Consider the following 12,488-nt stretch of genomic DNA (forward strand, 5'->3'; position numbering starts at 1 on the left):
CATAAATAGGGTTCATTCTGTAGAAGTGAGTTTTGAACTAAAATTTGTGAATTAGCACTCATCTGTTTGCATCATTGTTGAGATGAGCAGAATTTTGCTGTAACTTTTAATGAAATCACAACATTGGTATTTTCTTGGTTATCATAAAAACAAAGGTATTTTAACCAGAAAAGCAAACAACTTTATTAGAATAAAGCTGTATATATTGCCATTGATTGCTAACATGGTTATAAAATGACTAATCATCATTTAACCCCACCCCAATAACTGTTCTTTTCACTATTGATCTCTTTCTTAATTTTTTAGTGGTCTCTGGGTAACTTGCATACTCGAATATGCATTTGTTTATGTTTTTTGCCCCAGTTATCCAAGAGTTATTCATGAAGCAGTGTAATTACCTATTTCACTAATTGTTTTTAAAGGACATTCATTCATTAATTCATTCATTCATTCATTCATTCATTCATTCATTCATTCATAAATAAATAAATAAATAATAAATATGAATAAATAAATAAAAAAATAAAGAAAGAAAGGAAGAAGAAACAAATAAACAAACAAACAAACAAATAAGGGCTCCTTTTTGGATTGCACTTTCTTCCAATAATACTTTTGTATTTAACTGAATTTTTATTTTCAGTCAGAATTAGACCTGTGAAGAGTGTGGCGATATCTCATTCATCACCCCTGGGATGGACAGATGATCATTGCATCCTTTGCCATGCTGTAAATTGATCAGTGTTTTTGTTGTCCCATTAATTATACTTAGCCAGTAAAAAAAACATTTTTCTGTGTTACAAAAATTCAAGTTATTTTTCTCCGTACATATTCGCCTTCTATTTTTATATTGTATATTTCAGACTATTTTTATATAAGTGTATATCAGTTTTTGAAGGGTAAATACTATTTTGACTACAGTTACCTTTAGTCACCATGGAATTTTATGTCATGAGTGTAAATTTATTATTAAATATTTTTTAAACTGTCTATATAAAAAATATAATTTATGGGTAACCATGCGACTTAGACAAAAACTATTTACCTCTAAAACTTAGCTTAGAATATTCCTGTATAAAACTGTACCAATCAAGATTTTCTTTTGATGGTGATTTGTAAATTAAAAAAGGATACTCTTAATTAATAGTTAAACTGTTTGCTTTAATCTGAGACCACCCTCATTTATATAGCAAGATGTTTCCTAATGGCATAAGTTTTAAACATTACTTTTTCTTTCCAAAAAAGTAAAATAATCTAACTTCAAATCTGAGTTAATCTGATGACTGATTTTTGAGTTATACAGCTTAAAGCTGATACATTTGTTCAGTATTTTAATTCTTCTTTGTGGGACCATGTCAGTTTGTGTTTCCACCAAAAAATATAATCCTGTGCAACTACTCAGACCACGCAACAAGCTGGTAGCCATGTTGTTGGGTCATAGATAATAAGATAACAAGGTGCTTAGTTGATTTTTATAGTGTTTTTTTCTTCTATAGACATGGTTCCTGAATACTCAAAGAAAATTAAATTTCACTGGTTCCTGATCTTTACAAACTCATACATGCTTTCCCTGTGATTGTCCATACAGACAATGTCAACATTGTGAAAATGCAAGGTTAACTGCTGGCATGAAAAACCTTCAAGTTGATTGAAATAATGCTGATCCAGCATCAAATATGGCCATAGATACTGAAAAAGACTACCTTTAAAAGGATCCTTCTCAAAAACCTCTTGATAGAACTTAACTAAATTTGAAAGAAATGATTCCTGGCATGAAATTCTTTCATATTTTTTCAAATGATGCAGATCCTTGATTCAGGTAAGTTTGTCATTACTAAAAATAGAGAAACCTAAAAATGACTTCTTCACAAAAACCTCCCAACAGCATATAACCCAATTCTTTGTTCAAGCGTCCCATCATAAAGGTATTCCCTGTTGGTTGAAATGATGTTGGTCTGCCATAAAATATAGCTTTTATTACTACAAATAGGAAAAATAAACTTTAAACAACTTCTCAAAGTACCATGTTGTAACAGCATTTATGGATCACTAGTATCATGTTGTAACAGCATTTATTGACTACTAGTACCATGTTGTAACACCATTTATAGATCACTAGGACAGTGTTGTAACATCATTTATGGACCACTAGTACCATGTTGTAACATCATTTATGGACCACTAGGACCATGTTGTAACACCATTTATAGACCACTAGGACAGTGTTGTAACATCATTTATGGACCACTAGTACCATGTTGTAACATCATTTATGGACCACTAGGACCATGTTGTAACAGCATTTATGGACCACTAGGACAATGTTATAACATCATTTATGGACCACTAGTACCATGCTGTAACATCATTTATGGACCACTAGGACCATGTTTGTAACAGCATTTATGGACCACTAGGACAATGTTGTAACATCATTTATGGACCACTAGTACCATATTGTAACATCATTTATGGACCACTAGGACAATGTTGTAACAGCATTTATGGACCACTAGGACCATGTTGTAACATCATTTATGGACCACTTGGACCATGTTGTAACATCATTTATGGACCACTATGACAATGTTGTAACATCATATATGGACCACTAGGACCATGTTGTAACATCATTTATGGACCACTAGGACAATGTTGTAGCATCATTTATGGACCACTAGTACCATGTTGTAACAGCATTTATGGACCACTAAGACCATGTTGTAACAGCATTTATGGACCACTAGGACCATGTTGTAACAGCATTTATGGACCACTAGGACCATGTTGTAATGGTGGAGAGCTATGGTTTACTTCCTGCTTCTTCCATAAGCCACATGAATTGATAGTGTAGAGAATTTTCTCATAAATTTTTAGTTTCTCCACAAACTTTATTTTCTATAACTGCCAGAAAAATGTAAATAAAATGAATAGATCATCATCCACATTCTGTTTTTCATATACAATATCCTTCATGTCTCAAAAGCTTAATTTTAGTCATGAAGTATTCTACTACATGAAGACAATGAATATGATGAGAACATGGTTTTTTTACGAGTCCCAACTTTCGATATGAATTTTATCCTCTATTGAAATGTTCATGATACTTTCAAGAATTTGCTGATTTTTATCCTAGTAGTGTTCTCAGTCAATGTGAAATAGGTATCATTGTTCTTAGTCAGTGAAAAATAGGTATCATTTATGTGGCAATGATGGCACTGTTCTCATTAATTTTCAGTTTATTTATTTTCAGATTTTCTTTAAAAGTTTGAAAAGTAATACATGCATATAGTATGATGTCCTATTACAGTATTGTGCCTATCACCATATATTTTTAAATATTTCCAACAATAATTGGAGAGTTTTAAAAGTGAGACAGTGTTACACTGAAGCTAGTGTTTGTGTAGATGATACTGTTACTCCTTGTTCATGGATTTTTATGACTCTTTTTCTAAGGTGGTTGCGCTTATGTGTCGTATTGTTTGTCAGTTTTATGTATGATTGCTTCAGACTCTTCAGTACGACAGTTGTTTTTTACTGTTTAATTTTTTTGAAAGGTAATGACCATAGATTCTTGTACACAGTTGACAGTATTATATTTATGCAAATTGTGATATTGTTTGCCTGTGATGCATTTGAAAAATGTAAGTGTGAATATTTTTTTATTAACTTATTGTGCAAAAAATATTTTAAATTTGTTACCCAGATTCCCATGGACCACATTCTTATAAATATTGGATCTTGTATGAGTGCTAATTCCAAATTAAATTCGTGAAATTATTTTATGACTTTCATAAATTTAATTTGAAATGGACACATATATAAGATTCAGTTAAGACAAAAAATATTGTATTCAGTGATCAGAAAAACAAGTTTGTATTCAGTATATTTTCTTTTTTTTGTTGAAATTTTGGAAAGCACTTGGTAAATAGATGACTGCTGTTCATTTTCCTCTTTTTTTGTTGCAGTAGACTTTTTATATTCAAAGTGCTGTATTTGCCTTTAATATGGGTATTTTATAGTAACTTCCAAAACATCAGGAGTATTTAATTCACACAGAATCACCTAATTAACATACTGATGTTGACAGCCTGAATCTAGATGTTTTTTTAATGCAACAGATACAATTGTATGAATATTTTCAAGTATGAAATGAAATGAATACTGTACCGATATTATTAGTTCATTTTTGGCTATATTAATAATTATAGGTTAAACATAAATTTAATTCACTATTGAGTACAATAAATTTGAAGTTTTTCTTAGAAAAATGTTTTACTTATAAACAGTTAAAGGGACATTTTAGCACTAGTCTAATTAACCAGATTAGCTGTAGCACTAGTCTAATTAACCAGATTAGCTTTAGCACTAGTCTAGTTAACCAGATTAGCTGTAGCACTAGTCTAATTAACCAGATTAGCTTTAGCACTAGTCTAGTTAACCAGATCAGCTTTAGCACTAGTCTAATTAACCAGATTAGCTGTAGCACTAGTCTAATTAACCAGATTAGCTTTAGCACTAGTCTAATTAACCAGATTAGCTTTAGCACTAGTCTAATTAACCAGATTAGCTTTAGCACTAGTCTAATTAACCAGATTAGCTTTAGCACTAGTCTAATTAACCAGATTAGCTTGAATGCTAGCGGATCAGGATGACAGTAAATTTAGACTTGTCGCACTTTTCACAGCTTACTACTACTGCTGTAAAATGTGTCAGAATATGTGTTTGAATTTAATAATGTTGGAAAACATTTCTTAAAACCAAATGGAAAAATACTGTGTAATCTGGGATTGTATGTGTAGTTATCGTTTAATGAAGATAATCTGTCCCATGTACAGTAGATATTGAAATTTGTTATCATTGTCATGTTGTCAGATAATTACTGATGATTGTAGTTTGACTGAGTTGAACTGAATCGGGAATTAATGTGTTTCCTATTGACTAATATCAGAAATTGAGCAGAAATAGATTTGTTACACTGTATTTGTCAGATTTCTATATTCTCCTGAAGAAAAAAATAACTGGTTTAGAAACAATTTTAATTCCACCAACCATTGTGGCATAATTATTAAAGTTGATTTATTTTTCAGGATGCATCTGTCTGTATGTGTCACAAGCATCAGACATCAGAAAACATTGTAATTGACATGTTACAGTGGCATCTCTAACAAAGTCACCAGTAAATGTCATATTGTCATAATGTTACAGTGGTATCTCTAACAAAGTCACCAGTAAATGTCACATTGTCATAATGTCACAGTGGTATCTCTAACAAATTCACCAGTAAATGTCATATTGTCATAATGTTACAGTGGTATCTCTAACAAAGTCACCAGTAAATGTCATATTGTCATAATGTTACAGTGGTATCTCTAACAAAGTCACCAGTAAATATCACATTGTCATAATGTCACAGTGGTATCTCTAACAAATTCACCAGTAAATGTCATATTGTCATAATGTTTCAGTAGTATCTCTAACAAAATCACCAGTAAATGTCACATTGTTATAATGTTACAGTGGCATCTCAAACAAAGTCACCAGTATATGTCACATTGTCATAATGTTACATTGGCATCTCAAACAAAATCACCAGTAAATGTCACATTGTCATAATGTTACATTGGCATCTCAAACAAAATCACCAGTAAATGTCACATTGTCATAATGTTACATTGGCATCTCAAACAAAATCACCAGTAAATGTCACATTGTCATAATGTTACATTGGCATCTCAAACAAAATCACCAGTAAATGTCACATTGTCATAATGTTACATTGGCATCTCAAACAAAATCACCAGTAAATGTCACATTGTCATAATGTTACATTGGCATCTCAAACAAAATCACCAGTAAATGTCACATTGTCATAATGTTACATTGGCATCTCAAACAAAATCACCAGTAAATGTCACATTGTCATAATGTTACATTGGCATCTCAAACAAAATCACCAGTAAATGTCACATTGTCATAATGTTACATTGGCATCTCAAACAAAATCACCAGTAAATGTCATATTGTCATAATGTCACAGTGGTATCTCTAACAAATTCACCAGTAAATGTCATATTGTCATAATGTCACAGTGGTATCTCTAACAAAGTCACCAGTAAATATCACATTGTCATAATGTTTCAGTAGTATCTCTAACAAAATCACCAGTAAATGTCACATTGTTATAATGTTACAGTGGCATCTCAAACAAAGTCACCAGTATATGTCACATTGTCATAATGTTACATTGGCATCTCAAACAAAATCACCAGTAAATGTCACATTGTCATAATGTTACATTGGCATCTCAAACAAAATCACCAGTAAATGTCACATTGTCATAATGTTACATTGGCATCTCAAACAAAATCACCAGTAAATGTCACATTGTCATAATGTTACATTGGCATCTCAAACAAAATCACCAGTAAATGTCACATTGTCATAATGTTACATTGGCATCTCAAACAAAATCACCAGTAAATGTCACATTGTTATAATGTTACAGTGGTATCTCAAACAAAGTCACCAGTATATGTCACATTGTCATAATGTTACAGTGGCATCTCAAACAAAATCACCAGTAAATGTCACATTGTCATAATGTCACTGTCAGAATGTCACATTTTCATAATTTTACAGTGTCACATCTACTGGTGACTTTTGGTAAGCAACAGAAAGTGTCATACCTAGAAACTGTGATTATTTAGCAGACCATGTAAATATTGCAAATACTGGTAAATTCTTCAGGTTACAACAAATGATGAGTCTGAAACCAAAAGGCAAATTTTAAACAAATTTTGCTAACCATTGCAGCCTATATACAGAAGAAGGTGGTGTATGTCTGTGAGTATTTTGGTTTCTGGAAAAACAGTCAAGTAATATCTTAAATTTGAGAAATGTTTCAAACTTATATAGAGATCAAACAAAATTCATTTAAGGTGAATACCATGTATTATGGTACATTTGAACTTTTGACACTTGATAAATGTTCTATTAAAGTTTCATTGTTGCCACCATTTATGTAAGGAAGACATTGAACAAATCCTAATTTGAGGAAGAACATTTGAGCTGTTGAAACTGAGGCTCTAAGTCAGGGTCTGCATTTTTCAAATCTGGGTCTACACTGTTCAAATCTGGGTTTAAACTGTTCAGATCTGGGTTTAAACTGTTCAGATCTGGGTCTACACTGTTCAAATCTGGGTTTAAACTGTTCAGATTTGGGTCTACACTATTCAGATCTTGGTCTATACAGTTAAAATCTGAGTCTACACTATTCATATTTGTGTCTACACTGTTCAGATCTGGGTCTACACTATTCAGATCTAGGTCTACACTGTTCAAATCTGGGTCTACACTGTTCAAGTCTGGTCTACACTATTCAAATCTCGGTCTACACTGTTCAGATCTGGGTCTGTACTATCCAAATCTGGGTCTACACTGTTCAAATCTGGGTTTACACTGCTCAGATCAGGGTTTGCACTTAAAGTCTGGATATATACAGTTCAAATCTGTGTCTCTAGTTTTCAAATCTGGGTCTACACTGTTCAAATCTGGGTTTACACTGTTCAAATCTGTGTATACACTGTTCAAATCTGGGTCTACACTGTTCAAATCTGGGTTTACACTTCAGATCTGGGTCTACACTATTTAAATCTGGGTCTACACTGTTCAAATCTGGGTCTACACTGTTCAAATCTGGATTCACACTATTCAAACTTGAGTCAACACTATTCAAATATGGGTCTGCACTATTCAAATCTGGGTTTACACTGTTTAGATCTGGGTCTATACTGTTCAAATCTGCATCTACGCTATTCAAATCTGGATTCACACTGTTCAGATCTGGGTCTACAGTGTTAAAATCTGGGTCTGCACTATTAAAATCTGGATCTATCCTGTTCAAATCTGGGTTTAAACTTTTCAAATCTGGGTCTATACAGTTCAAATCTGGGTCCACACTGTTCACATCTGGGTTTACACTGTTCAGATCTGGGTCTACACTTCAGATTTGGGTTTGGGGCCCTAAGTGGTCTAAAGCACTCACTGTTACAGATCACTGCCATTTCACCTCTGTCTGCATGGGTTTGAGTCTCAGGCTTGGCCAGTGTGGGTGCATGAGAAAGCTTGCCAGTAGCTTCTTGTGGGTCGGTGGTTCTTTCTGGGGTTTCCCTGGGTTCTTCCTCCACCATTTATACTAGCTGCCATGTATAGCCTATCTTTTGCTGAAAAATGGCTTTAAACCCTATAACAGCAACAACAACAAATCTGGGTTTACACTGTTCAAATCTGGATGTGTGTTACCATATGCATGAGTTAATGCAGCAAATATTTTTCTTCCTATTTACAAAATATTTTGAAAATCTGATTGGCTAATCAACCAGGCAGATATTTTGATTGGCTAATCAACCGAACAGATCATTCCACACAACCCTTTTCAGACCGGTGAGATGGCATTTGGCAGTATGGAAAAGTCAAGTCCATTTACATTTTAGAAACTCAGTTTTTACATGTTTTAATGAAATTAGACCCTATATTTGTCATTCTGATCCATTTATATTTGTGATATCAACAAATGCTCATAAAATAACTACATTTTATGAAAGAGTTCTGATTTTGCTGCATCTTTTTAGTCACAACTATGTGACCTTTTTCATATTAAATTTTGACAAAACTTTATTTTTCATTTGTTAAATAGTCACTACATTATGTACACTCTGGCAGAGATCATTGGCTGGACCATGTCAGGATTATAACTTGCTGTTTATGTTAATTTCTTTTATACCAGTTTACCAACTTTTCTTATTGGTCATCTGTTTCAGGTCAATAGTCTTTGTTATATAGGCATGATTGTTTACAGAACACCTGTGTTATAGGAATCTGGATCTTTTGTTATATGTATTGTCTGTGTTGGCCAGTAATGTTATTTTTATCTCCCTACCCACATTCTGGCTTCAATTTTCTTTCGTTTCTATGTCAGTCTGAAACTTTACAAAACATGAACTTTAACATATTTTGAACTTGAACACTAAAACATTAAAAAGATTATTTAATTGAATGAAGTAGAATCTGTAACATGTTGGAAATATTTTTTATGAGGGAAGAAAAGCACATCTTTCTACAGTCATGAAATTAACATTGATTAATAGTATTCTCACACTTTACCTGCCATTTTTAATCTTGTTCAGTTTCAAAACAGTAAAGTATCACTGTTTATATTCTGTATAACTGTTATATATATTGAAGTATGTATTCACTACAGGTGAGGATTATACTTTTTAGACAGAAATTTCACACATATAATAAACATTATCTGGTCACAGTTTTTACAAAATTCACATTTTTTTAAAACATATGTATGTATGTATGTATGCATTCTATATATATGGTCTTAGGGAGGAGAAACATGTAAATAACACCAACATTAATAGACAATGTTGCAACCAATTTGTAGTCCAAGCTTTACTTTCCCCTCTATGTTTTAATTGTATTATGTGAATTCGCATTCACAGGCTGACATGTGTAAGTTATGCATAATACCAGGCCCACTTGGGCTGCTTGTTTTTGTGAAGCCCTGTAGGATTTATATTAATGGCTTTAGCAACCATAGGATTGCCTAACAAAATAGCATTTGACATATATTAAGTCTTTGACCAGCTTGTTTAATTATGGTATTTTCCAAATTTCGAAGTCTTTGTTAAGTGATCAGGGATTTGTCTTCTTGATAGCAAATATTTATGTCTTTGTGGTCATTTGTTTTAAGGACATGGAGGTAAACAAGGTCAGGAATATTTTTTTCACTGAAATCTTTACATATTGACCAGTCATCTTCAGAGTATGTTTTTAATGTCGTGCACATATACTTGCAGAGTATGTTTTTAATGTCGTGCACATATACTTGCAGTATACATTTAATTTTTAACTTTGAACCAAGGTGTTTAAAAAGACACTGCAGATTTTGTCAGTTTGCAACAACCAAATTAATGCCCATTATTTGTGATTACAAACATTGTATTATCAGTTGTGTATTGGGGATTTCATGCATTGTATTATCAATCGTGTTTTGGGAATTGCATGCACTGTATTATCAATTGTGTATTGGTGAGTGTTTATCTGTACCATATTGAAGCTTATTTTGGAAGATTTTGGTTTAATCTCAGAACATGGTTCTACCTGAGAATTTTTTGTGCAAAAGTCATACAAAAGCTCAAATGTTCAGCATAATTCCTTAACGTATTTGGTTGTTAAAGTAACAGCTGACGGATATATGAAAGAAAGTATACAGTGTCAAAATCATTCCAAGCATGGACTTTTATGTGAGTTCAGTTACAGTGTCAAAATCATTCCAAGCATGAACTTTTATGTGAGTTCAATTACAGTGTCAAAATCGTTCCAAGCATGGACTTTTATGTGAATTCAATTACAGTGTCAAAATCATTCCAAGCATGGACTTTTATGTGTCAAAATCATTCCAAGCATGGACTTTTATGTGAATTCAATTTCTTGTGATTAACATATTTGCCCATTAAATCTTAGTTGTAAATAGATACATGTACATTTCATGTAATAGTGGTGGTCAGTCTTGAGGTTTGACATGTATTGAGTATGTCTATTATGTATCCATATGAACCATGAATACACCTGCAATAATAAAGATATATTTGAAGTTTCAAAGACATTATTTACATGTATACTAATTTCTGTAAAATACATTTATCATATCTGCACATGTACATCAGCCTCTCAAAAAACAGCCACCAGAAGAATGGCTGGTTGTTTTACCAAGTGTAGCTATTACAAATGGAAAATGAACATCATTTTACCCAATACGACCTTGACCTGTAATGATTTTAGCTTCTGTCCCAGTCAAAATCTGAACACCAACCACCTTGATGTTTGAATATTTTACCCCACTTGAAATGGAAACGTCTCCTTGATATTCAGCTGGAGAAATGTGTAAAAGAAATTGTAATTTCAATGCCAGGAACCTTGACTTTAAACCTGTTTTCTCCCAAAAGTTTTTAGGAGCTTCTACTGTCCAATCATAGTATGCCTATGACTACTAGTGTCCAATCATAGTATGCCTATGACTACTAGTGTCCAATCATAATATACCTATGACTACTATTGTCCAATCATAGTATACCTATGACTACTATTGTCCAATCATAGTATACCTATGACTACTACTGTCCAATCATAATATACCTATGACTACTATTGTCCAATCATAGTATACCTATGACTACTACTGTCCAATCATAATATACCTATGACTACCACTGTCTAATCATAATATACCTATGACTACTATTGTCCAATCATAGTATGCCTATGACTACTATTGTCCAATCATAATATATATATATATATATATATATATATATATATATATATATATATATATATATGACTACTATTGTCCAATCATAGTATACCTATGACTACTACTGTCCAATTGTAATATACCTATGACTACTATTGTCCAATCATAGTATACCTATGACTACTGCTGTCCAATCATAATATACCTATGACTACCACTGTCTAATCATAATATACCTATGACTACTATTGTCCAGTCATAGTATGCCTATGACTACTATTGTCCAATCATAATATACATATGACTACTATTGTCCAATCATAGTATACCTATGACTACTACTGTCCAATCATAGTATACCTATGACTACTACTGTCCAATCATAGTATGGACATTTGTATGATGTGCACTCTGGTCAAGGTCCACCCCCTGGGAGATATCCAGGAGTTGGGTTTATATATCCTATACATGATTTGCACAATAACACTACATATCTGCAATTTCTACGAGAGATGAAACTCTCCAATAATGGGTTTGATGTTATGAAGCTTGTTTGTGGAATTTTCATTACACATATTTTGCCAAGAATATAAAACATGTTGATTTATATAATATTTAAGGTCAGCAAATGGAATCTTCTGTTTGATAACAGCCGACTGTAGGGTAGCTTTGGTTGCCTTATGTGCTCTTTCATTACCCTTAATACCTGTGTGACTAAGCAGCCAGTGGTACAGAATACACTTTCAAGATTGGATGAGCAAAGCACGTTTCAGCAAGATCTGAGATATTAATGCATCGTCAAAATTAAGGATTTTGCAAGGCTTTCATTGTGAACAGGGAATCTGTTGATTGAATTGGCAAAGATGAAATGTGCAGTACTTCTAATATAGATATTTGCTGTTTTTAGGTGAGGATGAATACGTATGCCAAAAGATAGAATCAAATTTGGTTTGATGGGCCACAACCACATTCGATCATTCAGCATTTGAAATTTCATTTGCATCAGCAGCAGAGAGGGTGAACAGACCACTTGCTGGAAGGTCCATTTTTGAAAAATAAAGCTTCTTACGAAAATGAAAAAAAAATAAGGTCAATAATGTCAAATTGAAGACTCTAACTTACTGAGAGTTTCTCTAATTGGGTTACGTTATCTTTGTCGTTTGTG

The 12,488-nt window shown here is 32.8% G+C and overlaps 1 protein-coding gene across 2 annotated transcripts in view; it reads left to right on the top strand.

The window, feature by feature from the left end:
* The window catches only part of LOC149787540 (guanine nucleotide-binding protein G(i) subunit alpha-like), a 121,843-nt gene extending 116,160 nt beyond the window's left edge, over positions 1-5,683 (top strand). For both annotated transcript variants that reach the window (XM_089973685.1, XM_089973684.1), the window contains exon 10: positions 641-5,683. The gene's annotated coding sequence lies outside the window, so the exon portion shown is untranslated. The remainder of the gene's footprint in view (positions 1-640) is intronic.
* The last annotated feature ends 6,805 nt before the right edge of the window (positions 5,684-12,488 follow it).

Source organism: Sinohyriopsis cumingii, chromosome 11 (genome assembly GCF_028554795.1).
Source record: "Sinohyriopsis cumingii isolate HCF-2022 chromosome 11, ASM2855479v2, whole genome shotgun sequence".
NCBI classification, from domain to species: Eukaryota; Metazoa; Mollusca; class Bivalvia; order Unionida; family Unionidae; genus Sinohyriopsis; species Sinohyriopsis cumingii.